Source organism: Oryctolagus cuniculus, chromosome 10, assembly GCF_964237555.1.
Source record: "Oryctolagus cuniculus chromosome 10, mOryCun1.1, whole genome shotgun sequence".
In the NCBI taxonomy this organism is placed as follows: domain Eukaryota; kingdom Metazoa; phylum Chordata; class Mammalia; order Lagomorpha; family Leporidae; genus Oryctolagus; species Oryctolagus cuniculus.
Genome location: NC_091441.1, coordinates 5,947,661 through 5,954,579, shown reverse-complemented (window position 1 = coordinate 5,954,579; position 6,919 = coordinate 5,947,661). Strand labels below are relative to the sequence as shown.

General features: G+C 41.7%; 1 protein-coding gene across 1 annotated transcript in view; it reads right to left on the bottom strand.

Moving 5' to 3' along the window:
* Window positions 1-1,254: 1,254 nt before the first annotated feature.
* Window positions 1,255-6,919, bottom strand: part of NETO1 (neuropilin and tolloid like 1) — a 166,807-nt gene continuing 161,142 nt past the window's right edge. Inside the window, exon 11 of the mRNA XM_051851106.2 lies at window positions 1,255-1,594. The gene's annotated coding sequence lies outside the window, so the exon portion shown is untranslated. The remainder of the gene's footprint in view (window positions 1,595-6,919) is intronic.

Sequence of the window (6,919 nt, the reverse complement as noted above, 5' to 3'; positions counted from 1 at the left end):
GAAAAGCCTCAGGGAGGGATTATGCAACCAAGAGTATAGGATTTAAACTCTGGAACAAAGGCAGGGAATCTGGAACAGTTTGCTCCCCTGAGCTTTTTTTCAGAGGGTGTCCCAGGAAAACTGATGTTATAACTTTGTACTTAGAGGGAGACAGGCTACCACCAGTGACAAGGAAAACTGCAAAGGACCGTCTGAATCAATTTTGAGTATACAGTGCATGAAGATGCATACTGCAAGCAGGAAAGGACCTACTACGCTCACGTTTTTACACCCTGCCTCTCTCTTCTGCTTATAACCTCCCTTTAAAGCCATTTCCATCTTCAGAGAATCTCAAACTAACATAAAATTACAAGCACATTGTAGAATTTTCCAAATGAATGAGACAGAACATGGACATCTTCATACGAAGAGTGTCCACTGGATAGTTCTTGGCCAGCAGTTTTTATTAGAGGGTACCAGCAAGTCTACACGCTGGTAAGCATATAGACACAGCTGTATATCAACTTTTCAGGGAAAAGAATCTGGTCTGGTGATCCATTACAGAGAACAGAATGGTGATATATATCAAGAAAGACAGATGATTTCTTCAAATGCTATCACAGGTTCACTAGTTCCCAAAAATGCCAAGTACCAGTTAAAGCCCATTAGCCCCCTGCTGCTTCTGCCACTGCATTCCCATGAAAGGGTGTGCCCTCACCTAGCTGCAGAGACAGAAACAGGACTGCCGCCATGCCTCTTGATTTCAGGGGGTGTGCACTCCACAGAGACACTTAGATGGTGTCCTCTACATCCCCCTTTCTTAATCTTAGGCATAGATTTTAAATTTGGGGGCAGTAGATCATATATGCATGAGATGATGCATGGACCAGACATACAGAGGATGAGGTTCACAAGTAGGGGTGCCACAAAGGGCAGCAGCCAATGTCGCCAGGGTCCCAACTGCCACCTTCAGGTTTAACATTTAAATGAGAAATTTCATTTTGATTGAAATTAGAATTCTCCATGATGTTGAAACAACACAATCCTGAAAATGGTTGACAACAATGTGATATTTAAGTAGCAAATGATTAATAGCAGCTCAATTCTGTAAAACATCTTCATGAATTTGACTTAACTCTGAATTAATATAAGATAAGGCAGTAGCGGTGGCATTAGCAGTTTTTTCTAAAGTGCATGCAAGCTCCTCCAAGAAGATGGGCGAGAGCAAGTCCATAAACAGGAGAACACAGGGCTTCCTACTGGTATCCTGACCTCAGGAGTGACAGTCGTTAAACAATGAGAGCCAACAGGGAGGGGAAAACATAACAGAATGATTAACAAGATCAGAGTAGAGTGTACATAAGTTGAGCGGAAATAGCAGTAAGTCAAGTGTCAGGAGTCCTGTAATGTGTTCCCACGCCAGGCATTGCTGTGCAGAAGCAACCAGCGACTTCACATCTCTCCAAGCGGCTGGTGGTCCATTCACCTTGGAGTACTTGCCATGAAGTGGCTCTGTTTCCTGATTCTGGAAAGGAGGAACTGGATCCTGTAACTGCTGGTGCCAACTCATGGTGTCCTGCTGGTTGGGGATAGAGGGCTGGAATCCACAAAGGAACTGTAAAGTGATGAAACAGAAACACACCCTCTCACCAATCTTATGAGTGATTTAGGGACCCTCCAATTAGGTGCACAGGTAAGAAATCTTACATGATAGTTAGTGCTATACTCATTTGCCAAAGTAAAACTAATGTAAATGATTTATACCATCCTCCTTCCTCCAAATGGGCTTTTATAAATATATGTCTGGGCCTGATTTGTTTAAAAAAATGAACACAATGACATAGTGAGTAGAGTTTCCTTTAAGTGGGTTGCCCAAATGGAACTGTTACTGGAGAAGCAAAGGGTCCTTGTCTTTGCCCAAGAAAGAATTCAGGCGTGAGACAGAGAGCAGTGGAAAGCAACATAGCAAGGTTTATTAGGGTAGGGACATCCGTAAGAACAGATGGGCACCTCTCCAAATAGGACCTGAGAGAGAGTGCACAGTTTACATTTAAGCTAGGGTTTTTAAGAGGATGGGTCTTGCCTTCCCTCCCCCTCTCCTTCTCCTCCTGAACAGAACAAAAGACTTGTTGGATGTAAATACAAAAAATTCCTTTCTGAGTTTTCCCCCTGAAGTTATCACACAGGGGAAGCCTGGCTGGCATGGCCCCGCCTTAGAGGAAGGATGGCTATCCAGTAGAAGGGGCAGGACCCCCTGGAAGGTTATCAGGATCCAGGCAGGGTGTTTGAAGTGCAGATACTGGGCTGCACCTGGAAGGTTATCTGGATGACTTGAGATGCAGATCTGGACCTAGATGTCAATTCCTTAGGCCTTTGTCACACACACATAAGCTCATTTCTGACTTCCTACCTAACAGAACCTGAATGGGTACCAGTAACAACATGTAACTAAGAGAAGGGTTTAGTAAAGGACAGTGAGTTACATACGTTTGCCAAAGCTCGTTGGCATGATGGTCTCTGGGACTGACAGCAGCAAAAGGAAAATAATGAGGGTTTTGAGCACATTGGGAACAATTAGAGATAAAAGCAGGAGCATGAGGAAGAGGAATTTTAAACTGTTTATGGAGAGATTCAGTTGATTGATGAAAAAATTCATGACTCTGAAGAGGATCAGTAAATAAGGCACCAAGATGTAAAGCTTCATCCACATGTCTGATGCCTTCTGAAAGAAAATCTGGTAAAGAGGTGTGACTGTGGATGAGCAGCACATAAAGGAAGTTCACATCGGCACAGCAGAGTGTGTAAGGTTAAAAAAAGGGCTAAGTAAATTAAGATCAATGGAAGTACTATGGGAAAACAGCGGCTGAGAAATTATTATTGCCTCGAATTTTTGTGTCACATGGAAGAATTTCCAAGCAGGTAAAGCAAAGAAAAAAGTGAGATTTAAAGGTTTAAAACAAAATTTATTAGAGTCAAAGAACTCCAGCCAGAGTAACATGGAGAGAAGTAAAACCCAAAGGATCACATGGCACTGTTTTTTGTGTTTTTTTTTTGTTTTTGTTTTTTTGTTTGTTTGTTTGTTTTTCTTTTTTTTTTTTTTTTTTTTGACAGGCAGAGTTAGACAGTGAGAGAGAGAGAAAGAGACAGAGAGAAAGGTCTTCCTTTTCGGTTGGTTTACCCCCCAAGTGTCCGCTACCACTGGCGCTCTGCGCCAATCTGAAGCCAGGAGCCAGGTGCTTCCTCCTGGTCTTACATGGGGTGCAGGGTCCAAGCACCTGGGCCATCCTCCACTGCCTTCCCAGGCCACAGCAGAGAGCTGGACGGGAAGAGGAGCAACTGGGACAGAATCCAGTGCCCCAACCGGGACTAGAACCCGGGGTGCCGCACTTAGAGGTAGAGGATTAGCCTAGTGAGTCGAGACACTGGCAGCACTGGGGTTTTTAAGTACAATTTCAAAGGAAAAAAAATTGACAGATTGGCATTCAGTTATCTCGCAGGGACAAAACCCTTCAAAAGACCTGATTTATAATCCTTTTTCTTATCTGGCTTGCTCCAGATAAAACATGAGATACCTAATTTGTTTTCACAATAAATTGTGAGGTCAGGAGCATATAATCACCACTCTCTTGCTATTCTTATGGTAAATTTGGGAGATTCCAAACAGTGGTAAGGTGGACACTTCTGACCTTGCTAAGGATAACTTTTGGGAGAAAGCAAGTATTTTATACCCCAAATCCCACTGGGACCACCCTGACTGTCCATTAACCCCATCTGACTCCTCACAGTAGGACTAATTTGAGCATGTAGTAAATGAAACAATATATTAGCAACATACTGAGAATTGGCAATAAGATTAAATGGTTGATCTTAAAGCAATTGTAACAATTTAAACAGCCCTCAGCTCACTGCCTTGAGCCATATTTTTGTGACAAGGCATGCCTTTTTATGAAATGAGGATTTTGTTGATAAGTGATCACTCCTCTTGAAGGCCATCTGTAAAAACAGTAAAAGTAATAAGAGCTTGTGCCATGGGAATCTTTATAATGATAGAACAAAAGGAAAATGGCAATGCTGTAAAGAGTTAACCAAGGATCCTAAGGAAGATTACAAGAAAGATCTGCATAATCAATGAAGGCAATTTGATAAGTAAGTTGAAATTGTAACAGGTGTTTATGTTCCTGTTTAGAAAAAGACAGGTAAATATTAACCAAATCAAGTCCAATCAAGGTAAGAGATCCATGAGGTCCTTTGGCAATTTAATCTGCAACAACTGGTGAGTAAGGATAGATGTTATCAGAAGAGGTATGAGGTAAATAAAGCCATTCAACAATGTAAATAATTTCAGAAACCTTTGCAAGCAATACTTCAGCAGGGTTAATAAGAGTGGGGAGAACAGGTAGTTGTAAAGGGGCCTTAAGAGGAAGCCAATTAACAAAACTCTGCCACAAGGTCAGATTAATATCTTTTACAGATTGCTGAATTTGAGGAGCAATCTTAATGGTATCAGTTGGATGTGTTTTTATCCTTTAAGGCTTCAAATAGAGGTTCTAACTATTGTATAGTCAACCTAACATAAGGACGAGCCCAATTAAGGTGACCTAAATACTGCTGTCATTGTACCAAGGTTAAAGGCTGAAGCAAAGGCATTTGGGGAAGAGTGGGATAGATTTGGCAGTAACTTTTGATCTAATTGTGGTTGTTCTTGAACTAGGGGCTCTACCTCAAGTAATCTTTCTCTAGGAAGGGCCATTGTTTAACCCCTTCTTCCCAATTTATATCCCTTTGATTTATTATTCTTGCTTAATGGCTCTGGCTAAAACTTCTAGGTCTATACTGAATAGCAATGGTGAGAGTAGGCATCTTTGTCTGGTACCAGATCTCAGCAGGAATGCTTCCAACTTTTCCCCATTCAGTATGACGTTGGCCAATGGTTTGTCATAAATTGCCTTGATTGTGTTGAGGAATATTTCTTCTATACCCAATTTGCTTAGAGTTTTCATCATGAAAAGGTATTGTATTTTATCAAATGCTTTCTCTGCATCTATTGAGGTAATCATATGGATTTTGTTCTTCAGTTTGTTAATGTGATGTATCACATTGATTTGTGCATGTTGAATCATCTCTGAATACCAGGGATAAATCCCACTTGGTCTGGGTGGATGATCTTTTTTTTTTTTTGACAGGCAGAGTGGACAGTGAGAGAGAGAGACAGAGAAAAAGGTCTTCCTTTTCCGTTGGTTCACCCCCAGTGGCTGCTGCGGCCAGCACACTATGGCCACTGCACCATGCTGATCCGAAGCCAGGAGCCAGGTGTTTCTCCTGGTCTCCCATGCGGGTGCAGGGCCCAAGCACTTGGGCCATCCTCCACTGCCCTCCTGGGCCACAGCAGAGAGCTGGACAGGAAGAGGAGTGACCGGGACAGAATCCGGCACCCCGACTGGGAATAGAACCCGGTGTGCTGGTGCCGCAGCCAGAGGATTAGCCTAGTGAGCCACAGCGTCAGCCTGGATGATCTTTCTAATGTTTTGTTGGATTCAATTGGCTAGAATTTTGATGAGGATTTTTGCATCTATGTTCATCAGGGAAACTGATCTATAATTTTCTTTCTCTGTTGCTTCTTTTTCAGATTTAGAAATTAAGGTGAATCATTTAAAGCAGGGATTAATAAAAAGGAAACAACACACCATGTGCTGGAAATAAAGAGGAAGCAGACCTGGTGAAATACTGTGTGTGAATTCAGATAAATGTGTGTGTTACTGCTGGGATTAGACCCTACATGGTGATTTTCATTTCTTCATGGGAGAAATTGTGCTGTCCTGAATCTGTGTAATGCTGGAGATACAATCAAAAGATGATCAAGTGACAGCAGCCAAGCTTTTAACCAGAATAATTTGGAGCAACATATCCCATATCAGTGAATTTGGAGTGTATCTATCTCTAATTCCTACTCAGCTTGGTATAGTGATTACCTACTTGACACTGCACTGTGTGTACTCCATGCATTAAGGATCCTACAGTGGAGAATGCTGACTGGCATGCCAAGAGCCACACAAATCCTTGTTTTTGAAACTGTTGTTATTCCTGTGGTGATGTTCATTAGATGACAATCAGTCATAATTAAAGCAACATACAATGAAGGAAATGTCTGTCAAGGCAGAGTTCTATGCCCACATGAACAATCTTTCAAAAAAGGTTTCAAGACATTTGCAGAAAAAATTGAAAATATATTTCCACACATGATCCTTACTGAAAGGATAAATACACTGCATTTTCAGGAATAAGCAACAAAAAAACTGAAAGTAGAAGAAAACTTTGGATCCAAGAAGAAAATAGTAGCAAAGGAATTGGCAAATACATTTGGGTTGATGGTCTCCAAAACCTCCTCAAGTTTGATGGATCATTGGAGGATGAATCAAAATCTGTTAAGTTCATGATGATGGCTGTTTAGATTAGAATCAGTCAAGGAAAAAGTACAGAGTAAGTGGTGTAAGCTTCAGATTGTCTGCTCCCATGAGCAGTTCTTAAGTGTTTTGGCAACAATGTGTTATAATCTGTCAGAAGTGCTCCCAGTTAAGGAAGGTGACCAAGTCTTGGCGTCCAGGTATTTTTCCATTGAGTGTCTGTCATGTATGAATGCGGTGCCCACATGACCAACATTCACTGCTCAGTCTTGAGGTCCCTCCTAAGTGTCAAACAGATACAATGTGGCCCAGAAACTCTGGCAGAGACAAGTATTTACCATAGGTCACATGGTTGGCATAGACCACAGGGGCCAAGGAACACAATGTGATCCAAAGTCTGATACAATGTGATGACAAAAGCAGGAAAATGTTCCAAGGGCTCAGAAGCTGTCTCCCAGGAACAAGTCCAAGACTGACTCTGTCTTTGGAATGTGCCTAGTTATAATAACTCAAACCTGCAATTTATTGCACTCATGAAT